Source organism: Copadichromis virginalis, linkage group LG15 (genome assembly GCF_057382275.1).
Source record: "Copadichromis virginalis isolate Kocher_CV1m ecotype Utaka linkage group LG15, C_Virginalis_male_GT1.1, whole genome shotgun sequence".
Classification (NCBI taxonomy): domain Eukaryota; kingdom Metazoa; phylum Chordata; class Actinopteri; order Cichliformes; family Cichlidae; genus Copadichromis; species Copadichromis virginalis.
The window spans coordinates 24,715,304-24,729,862 of NC_140632.1; the positions used below are offsets into that span (position 1 = coordinate 24,715,304).

The following is a 14,559-nucleotide window of genomic DNA, read 5'->3' on the forward strand; positions in this document are numbered from 1 at the left end:
TTCTTTGGACATTTATTAAAGTGATCCGTGTGGGAAACCAGAGCATGGCCTCCCACTCTCCTTTTAGAGTCTAGAATTTGCATCATGAATGTGCAGTATGTGATGAAATAATCAAGTTTGGAAAGGAAGGCCTTTAAACCCGTTAAATTGTAAACAAAAAACATTTTACCGCTTTCAGTAATTCTGAGTAAGTTTAATCATTCATCATGAATTATTTGGATATGCTTTAATTGATAAAACATTTACAGGTGAGGTAAAAGGTTCATGAAGAGGTTTATTAGCCTGTGAGCTCAAACCTGACCCCAACCTCATAAAAATGTGCTTCATATTTTTGTCTCTGAGGTCTTAAGGTAGTTGGAAATCCTGTTGATTTTTCAGTATTATAAAAGTCGCAAAGCAGCAAATGTTAATTAGTGACCATTTTAACTGGATTTACAGCAATGACCTTAAAATATTTTTGCCTAATAATAACTAATAATGTTATCATTTCTAAACTGAACGCACACACATCACACTTAGCTTAGATCACGTTTTTCACTCCATTACAGATCAAATCCACCGTCATGAGTCAGGCTTCCATAAATAGCTTGGTTTGAGTCACTGCTGATGTTTTGTTGACCCGTCCATCCACCCTGACCTCCTCCCTCAGCTGACTATTTGGTTCTGCAACGTCATTTGTATGACTGATGTTGCTGTGCATCGACAAGACACATTTTAAATATAACATTTCCACACTTCTGATTATTAGTATTTTTGATTATTTAGTGAATGAAGTTACAAGGAAGCAGAACACCAAGCTTGTCTGATTTTTTTCTGATGAAAAAACGGGAAATAATTCAGCTGCCAATAATATGGAACAACACTTCAAAACTACCTTAAGTAATTAGCTGATATAAACTACTGTAACAAATCTTTAATGTAAACTGCTTTATTTATTGAAATATCCTGATTTCTTTATTTTAATCATTATATTTGGACTCTGGATATTTATTTGTTGTGGAGTTTTTTTAATTTCAAATAAACATTTTGATAACTTCTCATACTGTTTACTTGGTGATATAAAACCTATATTTATCTCAGTTTTTCTGTTAGCTGACATTTAATTTAGTTCAGATGATCTTGTCTGGATTTTATTTTTCTTTAATAGCAGTTGTGATTCACCAACTCTTTATACAGATCTCTGTATCTTTGCATTTCTGAATATTTGAGGAAAAAGTATGTTTTTATATGATTGTCCTGTTTTTTGTATAATAACTGCAAACAATAAATAAATGCGCAAAAAAATTATAAATACTGTTTTGCTTCCATCAGTGTAAGGTGTTTCAGTAATGGTATACGCCAATATATTTTCAAAATTATCGGTCTATGATATTGGCATGTTGGCAAATATGATGGCACATACCCATTTCAGTAGTGGTCAGATGTTTTTCTAGATTTCTTTGTGGCAAATTAAAACAAATATATCAAAACAAGCCAGAAATCAGAGTTACTCACCTGGTAGCTCTTAGTGTCACAGCTGTTCGGTCCCAAAATGACTCCAGTCCTTATTAATACTTCACTTCTTCTCCAGCACTCACCACACCAGTGTGTCTGTCTTCTTTCCTTTAAATCTTAAATCCAGCCTTCACTGTGTCTCCTTTTCTGCCAAAGTTGGAGCATGGTGAAGCTTTGTCCTCTCCAAGTTTGGGCTGTATGCTCACTGGCCGAGAGAGTATGAGTGAGAACTGAAGACAGAGAGAGAGGGGAGGGGATCGTGCGAGGGCAGAGATGAGAATAAACAGACTCTTTCTCTGAGCTGAAATAAAATAAGTTCTCTTTTTGCCGCAGGATGTTCAGCCTCTCTCTTTACGCCTGCTTGTTCCCGGTCATCAGCACTGAGGCTCTGCTCTATATTTAACCCGTGCTCTCACTCTGTGTTAGCAGCTCAACTGACTGACGGACTGACTGAGGCTCGTCCAAACCCCCAACAGCTGAGCTATCAGCCCTGACCACACCTTCTCCTCCTCTCACAGCCAAAGGACTAGGTTTGGGTGCGTTTGGCTTGAGTTGTGGTTTGTTTTGTTTCACTCCAAAATATTTTTATTCTTAACAGCATGAAACCCAGATGTTCCTGCCCCTCTGTTAATGTGACATCACTGTACTTGAGTTGATCACTCAAAATTAAGTGGATTTAACTTGAATAAACAAGATCAGTAAACTTCTGGTATTCATGGTGAACTATCAGCTCTCAGATTTGCTTTGTTTTCATGTGTTTTTACCTTAAATAGTCAGTTTGTCTCATTCACTTCTTCCAAGCACTCCCCATCTTCTTTATTTCCTAACCCTAACCCTAAACTTGAACACACCATCTTCTCACCTTTCCCTAACCCTAACGAGTGTCTTTGACAATCATTTCTTTGACCTTCTCACCCCTTCTCTAACCTCAGTTTTATTCCCAACCTTTCTAATCCTCACACTTTTACTAAACTTGACCTCTTTTTTAATAATTTATGTAACGTTTAGCTTTTTAGACCCACTTTTGTCCTGCTCACATTGAATAATTCTGAATACAGAATTGCCCGACTGCTGCTAAATATAATTTTATTTATGTGAATATGTCTGTACACAAACACAAACATATATCATGTATTCTCTATTTAAACAAGTTAAACATTCAGAGCAGGAACTTGGTAATGCAACAGTGCCACCATCTCTAATCTGACTCCTAATTTTTAATCCTGACCCCCTGAAATTTATCCACAATCACTGACCCTAACCCCCATGAATCTAACCCCTAAACCTAGATCCAGCATCTTCCCATAATGCAGCGCTGCAGCCTCCTTGCTGAACGCTAGGCTAACTGGGAACATTCCCGCGTCAATCAAGTCAAACTTCTGTTATTGCGAAGCTAGCCGCTCACAATGGTGGAGAGAAAAGTTGATTCTGAAAGCAGAGCCTTTCAGCGCCAATGGGTGACTGAATATATGTTTACAGACATTGCTGGTAAACCTGTGTGTCTTATTAGTGGAGCTAATGTGGCTGTAATTAAGGAATTTAATTTAAGACGGCACTACGAGACAAAACGTCAGGATAAGCTGAAAAACCTAAATGCAGATCAGAAACTACAGAAGTAGAAGAGCTAAAGAAGAATCTGACACTTCAGCAGACGTTTTCCACCAGAGCAAAATCACAAAGTGAAGCTGTTGTGAAAGAAAATTTTATTGTAGCAGAGGAGACAGCCAAATCAGCCCGGTACCACTCTGAAGAGCTGCATGATGAAGCTGTGCGTTGTCTTGTGTCCAGACAAAACGCAGATTTTGGCAAATGTGAGCCTGAGGAGAAATACGATTGCTGATCGGGTTTGTGAGATGGCCACTGATTTAAGAACACAGTTGTGTGAAAGAAGCAAAAACTTTATTGCATACTCTCTTGCTGTGGATGAAAGTACAGACATGATGGACATTGCACAGCTGGCCATCTTCATCCGTGTAGAGGAAATATTGAACATTAAATCAATGCACGGGACAACGACAGGAAAAGAAACTGCCCTGGGACAAACTTGTTGGACTTACAACAGATGGAGCGCCGGTGTTGTGCGGTGAAATAAGCCACATAACACCGGCGCTCCATCTGCTAGTCAGCAGGATGCGAGTAAAGATGCAGGAGGAGAACTGTACCAGTGAGTTAACAGCATATCACTGCATCATACACCAGGAAAGGTAAAGTCCTAAAAATGGAGCATGTAATGATCACCGTAACGCAGACCGTAAATTTTATCTGAGCTAAAAGTTTAAATCACCGTCAATTTCAGTCTTTTATGTGGGAAATAGATTCAGAGTTTGCCCACATTCCTTATCAGACAGAGGTCCGTTGGCTGAGTTGGGATAAAAATTCTCAATAAAGTTTTTGAGCTCAGCAAGGAAATCTGTCAGTTCATGGACATGGCATGTATGATGCAGTGAAGGCATTTCAAGTGAAGCTGTCACAAATGCACCAGTGCAACCTGCCTCACTTTCCCTGTTGCCAAGTAATGTTGAACCAAGTCAGCGGACTTTGCTGAACTGCACCTGTGCAGATTCAGATGGAGCTGCAGTGTAATGATACACTCAAAGTGGGCAAGTCCTCAGGTAAACAAGAGTAACTACCAATAAGAGTGGAGGATGTTGTTGATGCATTAGAGGGTTACCTAGGCAACCAGTGCCTGGAACGTCTGCAAAGTCATCTTTACCCCTAATCTTTAATCCTAATCTGTGTGTTTTAGGCTCTTCGTTCAGGTTCTATGTCCATGTGTAGGAAGAGTTGCTCTAATTTATAATACTGTTCCCGTGCTTTTAAGATGTGTTTCCATGTACCTCTAAATCAATGCATATCCAATCTGTGGGCACATGTATATGTTTATTTATACTACTTAATATTCTCATTGGTTACACAACTTAATCCCTAAGTAACCCCTGAACCTTAATGCTGAACACAAGCCCTACCTGGTAACCTTAAACTAACTCTAAGTTCTCAGAAAATGTGATTTTTCACAGTTTGAAATTTGCCCTTGAGAATCTTGTTAATAGGGTTACAAAAATTAGACCTTCTAACTAGCACACGTAAAAAACTATTAACATTTTTCCACCAAATATCCCTTTGTTCCCTTAAAGCTACGGGATATGACCAACATTAACGTAAGCAGACAAAACTTTAAAGGTCTGAGAATTTCTAAGAATCAATTTAAGACCTTTAACAGCCTTTTAAAGATGTGCATATGGAAAATATTTGAGTTCATGTATTTGTAATATGACTCAATTGAAACAGGAAAACAAACACTTTTTGGACCGACTGCTTTGTAATAGTGTTATTAATCATGTTGTGGTTTATTGTAGTCAGCAATGAGGTTGTAAATGTTATTTTTTCAGTGATCTTCGGCTCAGCTTGAGTCTGGCTCAGCTGTGTACAACAATGGGCGTGTTTGCGCGCTAATTTCTCGTCATTGATTGTTTTCAGATGTAAAGTAAAATCACTGTTTCAACAGCCATCCTGAGGCTGGATCAGACCAGGCTTTTCAAACACGACGTGATTTATTCAGGGCTGTGAACACAGCAACATTTGTTCCTAATAAAGCAGCTCTGAGTTTGACTTTATCAATGAGGAAGAGTGAGAACCGGAGCTGCTTGTTGTTGCAAAGTTTGACAACCAGCTTCAGCAGACACAACACAGCTGAGTTTGTGCTTTTAAGAAAAGTGATTTTCTTATCAGGGAGTGATCTCTCTGAGATGTTTTCATGAACAAACATTGTTAAAGGAGCTTTAGTTTTATCCTTCAACATATTGAATCCTGTCAGCGCCTTTCATAAAAGCGAAGCCAAAACGGCTTGCATAATTACACACACACACACACACGTTCATGTTCTGGAGATCAGCCTGGTCTTCCTGGAAATATTCAGTCTTATAAATGTGCCAAATACATGTGAAGGATCAATCCATGAAATAAAACAGTTGCTGGACGGTGACATGTTCACACACCCACACACTGAAAGGAGGTAAGCGTCAGTCCATTTTTGTTTCAGGAGTCATCCGGCAGAGGTGTGGACTCGAGTCACATGACTTGGACTCGAGTCAGACTCGAGTCATTAATTTTATGACCTTAAACTTGACTTGAAAAAATGTTCTAAGACTTGTGACTTGACTTGGACTTTTACACCAATGACCTGGGACATGAATTGGACTTGAACCGGTTTACTTGAAAAGACTTGATATTTCACCCCAAATATAAAATTGAACACTCATATTATATGGAAAGTGTCTACTATTAATTCACTTCATTTATTCAAACCACACTCCGTACGTATGTGTGCGTGAGCTGTAGCACAGCCAATCAAATTAACCAGATTTAAAAAAAAAAAAAAAAAAAAAAGAAAGAAAATGCTGCAAGGAGTTGTTTTTTTCCAGGTACAGTGGGGCAAAAAAGTATTTAGTCAGCCACCGATTGTGCAAGTTCCCCCACTTAAAATGATGACAGAGGTCAGTAATTTGCACCAGAGGTACACTTCAACTGTGAGAGACAGAATGTGAAAAAAAAATCCCTGAATCCACATGGTAGGATTTGTAAAGAATTTATTCGTAAATCAGGGTGGAAAATAAGTATTTGGTCACCTCAAACAAGGAAGATCTCTGGCTCTCACAGACCTGTAACGTCTTCTGTAAGAAGCTTTTCTGTCCCCCACTCGTTACCTGTATGAATGGCACCTGTTTGAACTCATCATCTGTATAAAAGACACCTGTCCACAGCCTCAAACAGTCAGACTCCAAACTCCGCCATGGCCAAGACCAAAGAGCTTTCGAAGGACACCAGGAAAAGTATTGTAGACCTGCACCAGACTGGGAAGAGTGAATCTACAATAGGCAAGCAGCTTGGTGTGAAAAAATCAACTGTGGGAGCAATCATCAGAAAATGGAAGACATACAAGACCACTGATAATCTCCCTCGATCTGGGGCTCCACGCAAGATCTCATCCCGTGGGGTCAAAATGATCATGAGAACGGTGAGCAAAGATCCCAGAACCACACGGGGGGACCTGGTGAATGACCTGCAGAGAGCTGGGACCAAAGTAACAAAGATCACCATCAGTAACACACTACAACGGCAGGGAATCAAATCCCGCAGTGCCAGACGTGTTCCGCTGCTGAAGCCAGTGCATGTCCAGGCCCGTCTGAAGTTTGCCAGAGAGCACATGGATGATACAGCAGAGGATTGGGAGAATGTCATGTGGTCAGATGAAACCAAAGTAGAACTTTTTGGTATAAACTCAACTCGTCGTGTTTGGAGGAAGAAGAATACTGAGTTGCATCCCAAGAACACCATACCTACTGTGAAGCATGGGGGTGGAAACATCATGCTATGGGGCTGTTTTTCTGCCAAGGGGACAGGACGACTGATCCGTGTTAAGGACAGAATGAATGGGGCCATGTATCGTGAGATTTTGAGCCAAAACCTCCTTCCATCAGTGAGAACTTTGAAGATGAAACGAGGCTGGGTCTTCCAACATGACAATGATCCAAAACACACCGCCCGGGCAACAAAGGAGTGGCTCCGTAAGAAGCATTTGAAAGTCCTGGAGTGGCCTAGCCAGTCTCCAGACCTCAACCCCATAGAAAATCTGTGGCAGGAGTTGAAAGTCCGTGTTGCTCGGCGACAGCCCCAAAACATCACTGCTCTCGAGAAGATCTGCATGGAGGAATGGGCCAAAATACCAGCTACTGTGTGTGCAAACCTGGTAAAGACCTATAGTAAACGTTTGACCTCTGTTATTGCCAACAAAGGTTATGTTACAAAGTATTGAGTTGTATTTTTGTTATTGACCAAATACTTATTTTCCACCCTGATTTACGAATAAATTCTTTACAAATCCTACCATGTGGATTCATGGATTTGTTTTTCACATTCTGTCTCTCACAGTTGAAGTGTACCTCTGGTGCAAATTACTGACCTCTGTCATCATTTTAGGTGGGGGAACTTGCACAATCGGTGGCTGACTAAATACTTTTTTGCCCCACTGTACATAAACTATGAAGTAGTCAACAAAAAACCGAAAGTCATGCTGATGTGTGTCTGTCATCCAGACACACATCAGCAGGTCTAAAGTCACTCTGGTGTGCAGTTTAGATCCCATTTAATTCAGGTTACATCAACGTATGATTTCGAATTTGTTTCTTAGTGGGATCACTCAAAAAGATAGAGATGGATTTGTGTGAGACTTTTACAAGAACTGAGTTAGTTCAGCTTAGAAGTTTTAATTTTTGGAAGATGGAGAAAAACTGAAAACATCTTCTCAAATACATGTCAAACTGAAAGAGTTTAGAAAGTTCTAATCCAAATCCAGTCATGACCCTTTGAGATGTGGGAACTTATTTCATGCCTTAAGAGGTACAGTATGTAGTCTCACACGTGTTTGTTGGTAAGATTACCTCAAAGCAGGTGGAGAAGAGAACCTATTAGACCTTTTGGTGCAGACCTGGATCTCTTTCTTTAAAGCTCAGAAGCGAGGCCTTGACTCTAATGGATGTCTGAGTGCACTCTGCAGACAGCAAGGAACGTCTGGTCCAAATGTGGCCCACATCGGCAGCTATCTCTGGGCCACGTTCACGAGTCTGACTCAAACCAGCCATACTGCCACCTGATGTGTGGATGCACTCATCTATAATTAGCTTGCATGTCATAGAAGTTACTTGCTAAAATAAATGTCTTCTGCTTTCCTTATATAGTCCCATGGAAACACTGCTGCAATGGAACAGGGTCAGTGTAAGGTAACGAAGGGTTATCTTGAACCTTGAATCATGCAAAGCAACTTTCGTGGAAATAAGAAGAATAGGTTGACGTTAACATTATCACTGCGAGTGGTGAGATATTCCAGCACAACAAATCGAACAAATCGCTGGTAAGTTCAACACAAGACGCTGGTGGGGAAAGTGTTAAAGATGCTGTGGTTTATCTTTGCATCATGATACTGGTACAGCGCCGTCGCTCACTCATTCGTCACACCCAACCTTCCTCCTGCACTCACACAGTTTGGTGCCACAGCTCGTGTTTTATCTGTAATGTTCCATTAATTTGAACCTCTGCGGGGACCGCAGATGAACGAGAGAACTGCTGCCATGTGATAATCATCTCACTGCTTCCACACAGAGGAAGGCAGTGACTCAATTTACTGTAATGAGCTCTGAACATCGCTGTGGATAACCAGGGCTGCAGAGGACTAAATATACTTCAGGTGACTGAGGTAATAACCTTTTCTTTTTTCACCTGAGGAGGAATAGGATCGTGGCAGGACAGCTGGAGATATCAAAATTTGCTGGAACATTTTTTGGGAATTACATTTTTTAATATCCTTCAAAAACAGTTTCACAGTAAGGTCCAACCAACATGAAATGACACCAACCGAAACTCACTGATCATCTTGTTTTTCTTAAACTAGCACACGGATACATTATGCAGTTATACAAAGAAATTTTTGCTGCATTTTACACATTTTTAGCAAATATTTGCTTAGAAAACACAATGTTGTGTATATTATAAGCAAATATTGCTTTGCTTTGGGTTAAAATGGTATTGGTCTCAAAATAAAAGATAAAATATGTGGTTATAAAACAAAAAAATAAACACTTAATGACTTGTAAGGCCGGGTCCACAGGACAGATGATGCCACCCCCCTTGTTTGTTCAGACTGAGCTGGCCAGGAACAACCACCAGGACTGGCTTAGTCTGGGTTCCTCACCGAGGCCCATCTTGCCTTGGAAGACTCTACCAGGGGGAAATTTCCCACGACATCATATCTCCAGGGAACACTCAGGCACACAAGCCACTGCACCATCATAGGATGGTGATTAGTACAAGCTCACAGTACAGATTCTGCTTCTCCACATCAGCTGTGGTGGTTTGAACATCTGACCCACATACAAGGCCTTAAAAAATCAGGCCCCATCTTATCTTAATGACCTTGTAGTACCATATCACCCCATTAGAGCACTTTGCTTTCACACTGCAGGCTTACTTGTTGTTCCTAGAGTATTTAAAAGTAGAATGGGAGGGAGAGCCTTCAGTTTTCAGGCCCCTCTTCTGTGGAACCAGCTTCCAGTTTGGATTCAGGAGACAGACACTATTTCTACTTTTAAGATTTGGCTTAAAACTTTCCTTTTTGCTAAAGCAAATAGTTAGGGTTGGATCAGGTGACCCTGAATCCTCCCTTAGTTATGCTGCAATAGGTGTAGGCTGCTGGGGGATTCCCATGATGCATTGAGTGTTTCTTCTTCTTTAACTATGTGTTAATAGACCTCTCTGCACTGAATCATACTTGTTATTAATCTCTGGCTCTCTTCCACTCTCTTCCTGTCTTCCTTCTCTCTCCCCAACCAGCCGTGGCAGATGGCCGCCCCTCCCTGAGCCTGGTTCTGAGGTTTCTTCCTGTTAAAAGGGTGTTTTTCCTTCCCACCCAGTGTTTGGTCATATGATTGTTGGGTTTTTGTCTTATGTATTATTGTAGGATCTACCTTACAATATAATGTGCTTTGAGGCAAATGTTGTTGTGATTTGGTGCTGTAAAAATAAAATTGAAATTGAAATTGTCCAAGATGCCCTTTGGAAGCCTCTTAGATGAAGTGCTTGGGTTTGTTCAGCTGGAGAGATTAAGTCTCATGAAATCAGTTCAACAAAAGCATCAACCATGCCTTCAGTTCACTGAACATGTAATGAGCTCAGGTGATGTTGTATGGAAACCACAGGCATTATGCTTTAAAACCTCCTGTTAGTGATCCAGTCAGTAAATTCTTTTAATTAGTTTCATATTTTCTGTTATTTCATTGGGTGATATAAGTTGCTCTTTGTCTGTCCCCTCACCCAGACAAAGAACTTTATCTCAATCTGCCTTTGAAGACCCTGCCAAGGACAAATTGCCTCTGACAATATACACAAACCCCTCCACTCCAATAAGGTGGCGATTCACAGGGGGGACCACCCTCCCCTATGGTCATGAGTTCTGGGTAGTGACTAAAAATTAAACCGTAGGTACAAGTGGTTGAAATTAGTTTCCTACTCTCCCTTAGAGATAAGATTAGGAGCTCAGTTGGCTGGGACTCAGAGCTTCAAGACCCAGAACTCGCTGGAGGGATTACATGTCTTGACTGGCCTGGGAATGACTCAGTGAGCTGGAAGAGGTGCCTGGGGTGAGGGAAGCCTGGGTTTCTGTGCTCAAACTCCTGGATGGATCTTCTGTCTTTTCCACCACTCATAAAACAATTAAAACAGTGAACTTGTTTTTAAAATGTATCATCTTCAGGTTTATTTCATTTCTCTCATTAGTCATCCATGATAACGGTTGTGTTTGATGTGTAATGCATTAACAGTACATATGATCTGTATTGTTAGGTTGCCTGGGTCGTCGACCCAGTGTTTCGTGTTTTTGGTTGTTTGATTTTGTTTATTTTATTATGTTCTAGTTTTCTTTGTCTAGTGGGTTAAAGGAATATTCCAAGTTTAGGTTATCTGAGTGGTTCATGTTAGGTTGTTTATTCCTTGCATTTAGTGATTAAATTTTACCTCTCTCAGTGTCTAGCCATGTCTTTGGTTCAGTCTGTGTGTTTCCTGTCTACTTTGATAGTCCTTGTCCTTTGTCAGCTAAGTCTGCTTTGCTTCATGTGTCTTGTTAGCTCTGATTTGTCCAGGCTGTGTTACCAACTTTGTGTATTTAAGCCCTGTGTTTTCCTTGGTCTGTGTCACAATCTCCATCATTCTAAACTGTGTGTTGTGTCTGCCAGCCTGCCTGTTTAGTTATTTGTAGTCACAGTTTAGTTCGTTTTCTGCCGTGTAGCAATAAATCTAAATTTGAGTTCACATTTGCCTCCTGGAGTCTGCATTTTGGGTCCATTCCTGCCTGCCGCACACAGCCCTTGACACGTATTGGTAGTGCTGGGGTAGGTTTCTGATGGTAGGTTTAGAAGCAGGACCAAAATCAGTTTCTGCTTTACGCCCCATAAAACCTTGGGCCGGCTCTGGATCGATGAAAGGCTGGATGGAAGGATGGGCAACCTTTTGCCTCTTTTCCCTTCATTCTACTGTTTAAATTTCACAGAGAAGAGGTCTCACAGTCACGACATTTATTTATTTTAATTTTAAGAGGGTTGTAAAGTTTATTTTGAAAATCTATTAGTATTATAGTCAAATACAGCTACATCTTTAAATCTGAAAACGAGGAGTTTAAAGTGCCTCTGACTGTATGTGCGGCAGAGTGTGAAATCACTGTGCAGGAATTTTTGCAATGACATCATAATTTGTCTCAGATCTATGAGGAACATCGCCATCTAGCTATCGTCGCCGTCTCTTCATGAAACTACAGAGTGCACAGCATGAAGAATAAAAGGGGAAGCGGGAAATCTTATCTTTTGACCTATCAGGATAAATCATTAATCAACACACCTGTCTCTGACAAGAATTGTTAGAGAAATTTAAAATGAAGTCATATTTTTGTCACATTACCTCAGTCTAGAAGCTTTTCTTTTCTTAAATTCTGGTTTCAGAATTACAATCATTTTATTTTATTTTGTTTTGTTTTGTTTTATTTTTATTTTATACTGCCTTGTTTAAAATTGGGATACCTGCCGGGTTTTTTTTATTTTATTGTTTTATTACTAATTCATTACTTTTATTTTTACTAAGTGGTAATCTGTGAGTGAACATCTATAAAACACGGATTCAGGATAAATGCCTTTTAAAAAAAAGAAAAAAGTTGTATTTGCTTATGTCGATATATGTGTAGGTCAGCAGTCGGCCAATTCACAAATAATGGAAAGCTGAACATCCGTAGGTTACTTTCAAAATAAAAGTCAGCCTATTAGTCATTTGGTGTTTCAGTAGAAGTGATCAAACGCGTGTAAAATTAAGATACGTCTCTTCATATGCATGTAAATACACTTAATTGTTTTTCTTGTACATTTTTTGTTTACAAAAATAACAACTGAAACTTTATTTTATTTGAAAAATCAAAATTCAAGCAACTCAAACTCACCTGTTTGAGTTAGTGATATTTTAATGATAATTTTGTGACTCAAATTTAAAAAGAACAACTGTATTTGACCAGAAGCAAAAAAAATCTGCAAACAGTGGTTAAAGAACTAATAACACAACCAGAAAGCCACAAATATGATCTAATCTTCACTTTTACATGTAATTAAATGTGTTTACTTGTAACCTTTCTTTACAAATGTACATCCACACCCAGAGACAGGGTCACAAAGTCTGCAAGTGCTTTAGTTAGAAGCTCAGGTCATGATGACACGCAAACAGAGGCAGAACTTCAGCAGCAGCAGGCAGCTACACACACACACACACACGCACGCACACACACACACACACACACACATATGCATATGTGTGTGTATGTATATGCATATGTGTGTGTACTTGTGTGTGTTGTTTAAGATAACAAAGAAAGAAAGAAGAAGAGAGTAAAGCCTGAATTTCAGCACAAGAAAGGATATTTTTTAAATTTGGAACTGACTAATGGCTGAATAAACTTTGTCTTATAGCAATCTTTCAGTCCAACATGTAGTCTCAATCAAACATAACCACACTGAGGTATAAAGACAGACTTCAGCACGCCAGAATCCTGTTTCACAAAGCAGTGCTCAGAAGTGCTTGGCTCATTTGTTTGTTAAATATTGGAAAAGTGAAGTTTGTTTGCACCGGTTTGGCCAGAAGCGCAGCTAAGGGGTGGCCATGGGTGCCTCTGACCCTGACCCCTTCAAAACAAAAGCATAAATCATGAATAACAATTTTTATAGAATGTTGGGATTATAAAGAGACTTCTGAGAACTAACACAATGAAAAGAAACTTGGAAAATGCTGGCCACCTCACAATGACTGGCCTGTTATTCGGATGGAAGGTCTTAGAGCTTATATCTCACAGCAACTGCTCTTGTAGTACATTTAAATTGTAATCTTAGAACCTTTATTGACACCTTTAAACTTTAGCAGCTCCTTCAGATTTTTTATTAATGTAGATTATATAGAAAATACATAAAATAGGCTATATGAACTACTGTATGTAAATATGTAAATATACTACTTGGTCCACAGTAATTTCCAGCAGGGAAAAATCTGTTTATGTGCCACCACCAAAATAACAAATGATACGACTCTGGCCACCCGTGTGACACCACAGAGTTATACCGCTTCTAACTGAGGAACTGGTTTTGTAGAGCCACTTCTGCCTAGAAAACTGAAAATACGCAGGCTTTATGTGTTTGGCTCAAAGGTTTCTTTTATAATGTAAAACTCAAGATAAGCCAGATGCTTAGTTAAAGATTTTTGAAACTCAGAAATTCTCTCTTCCTTGGTAGTAAAAGAAGACAGAGAGCTTTAAAAACTATCCAGGAACTAATCTCTGTCACATTAAGAAAGAAAGAAAAAGTGTTTTTTTCATGACACTGCGGTCGCGGGAAGCACTGCGGGAAGCGTATCTGTAACCGGAAGGTCGCCGGTTCGATCCCTGGGCTCTCTGTCCTGGTCGTTGTGTCCTTGGGCAAGACACTTTACCCTACTTGCCTACTGGTGCTGGCCAGAGGGGCCGATGGCGCGAAATGGCAGCCTCGCTTCTGTCAGTCTGCCCCAGGGCAGCTGTGGCTACAACCGTAGCTTGCCTCCACCAGTGTATGAATGCGAGAGTGAATGAATAGTGGCATTGTAAAGCGCTTTGGGTGCCTTGAAAAGCGCTATATAAATCCAATCCATTATTATTATTATTATTATGAGAACTCTTGGTGGCTGCCCAGGGTAACATTGGTGAACGTTGGGTGGAAAATTGATCAATTTGTGTGGTGTTTTTGGAAATGTGTTTCCACAGCTTCAGTGGAAAATGTAATGTTTTCATTGTAAAATTACACCGTTTGTCCTCAATAACCCTAAATGTTTTGGGGTTTGTTTGTTTTTGTTTTATTGTAAATTTACAGCTTTAATCGTACAAATTGTTAGTGTTTTCCTGCTGAATTTTACACTTTTTATCTTCTAAATTTACAAATTTATTCTAATTTTTTTTGTCATGACTTT

The 14,559-nt window shown here is 39.8% G+C and overlaps 1 protein-coding gene across 1 annotated transcript in view; it reads right to left on the reverse strand.

The window, feature by feature from the left end:
- LOC146692537 (filamin-A-interacting protein 1-like) overlaps positions 1-1,928 on the reverse strand; it is a 56,985-nt gene extending 55,057 nt beyond the window's left edge. Inside the window, exon 1 of the mRNA XM_085432645.1 lies at positions 1,495-1,928. The gene's annotated coding sequence lies outside the window, so the exon portion shown is untranslated. The remainder of the gene's footprint in view (positions 1-1,494) is intronic.
- Positions 1,929-14,559: the final 12,631 nt, after the last annotated feature.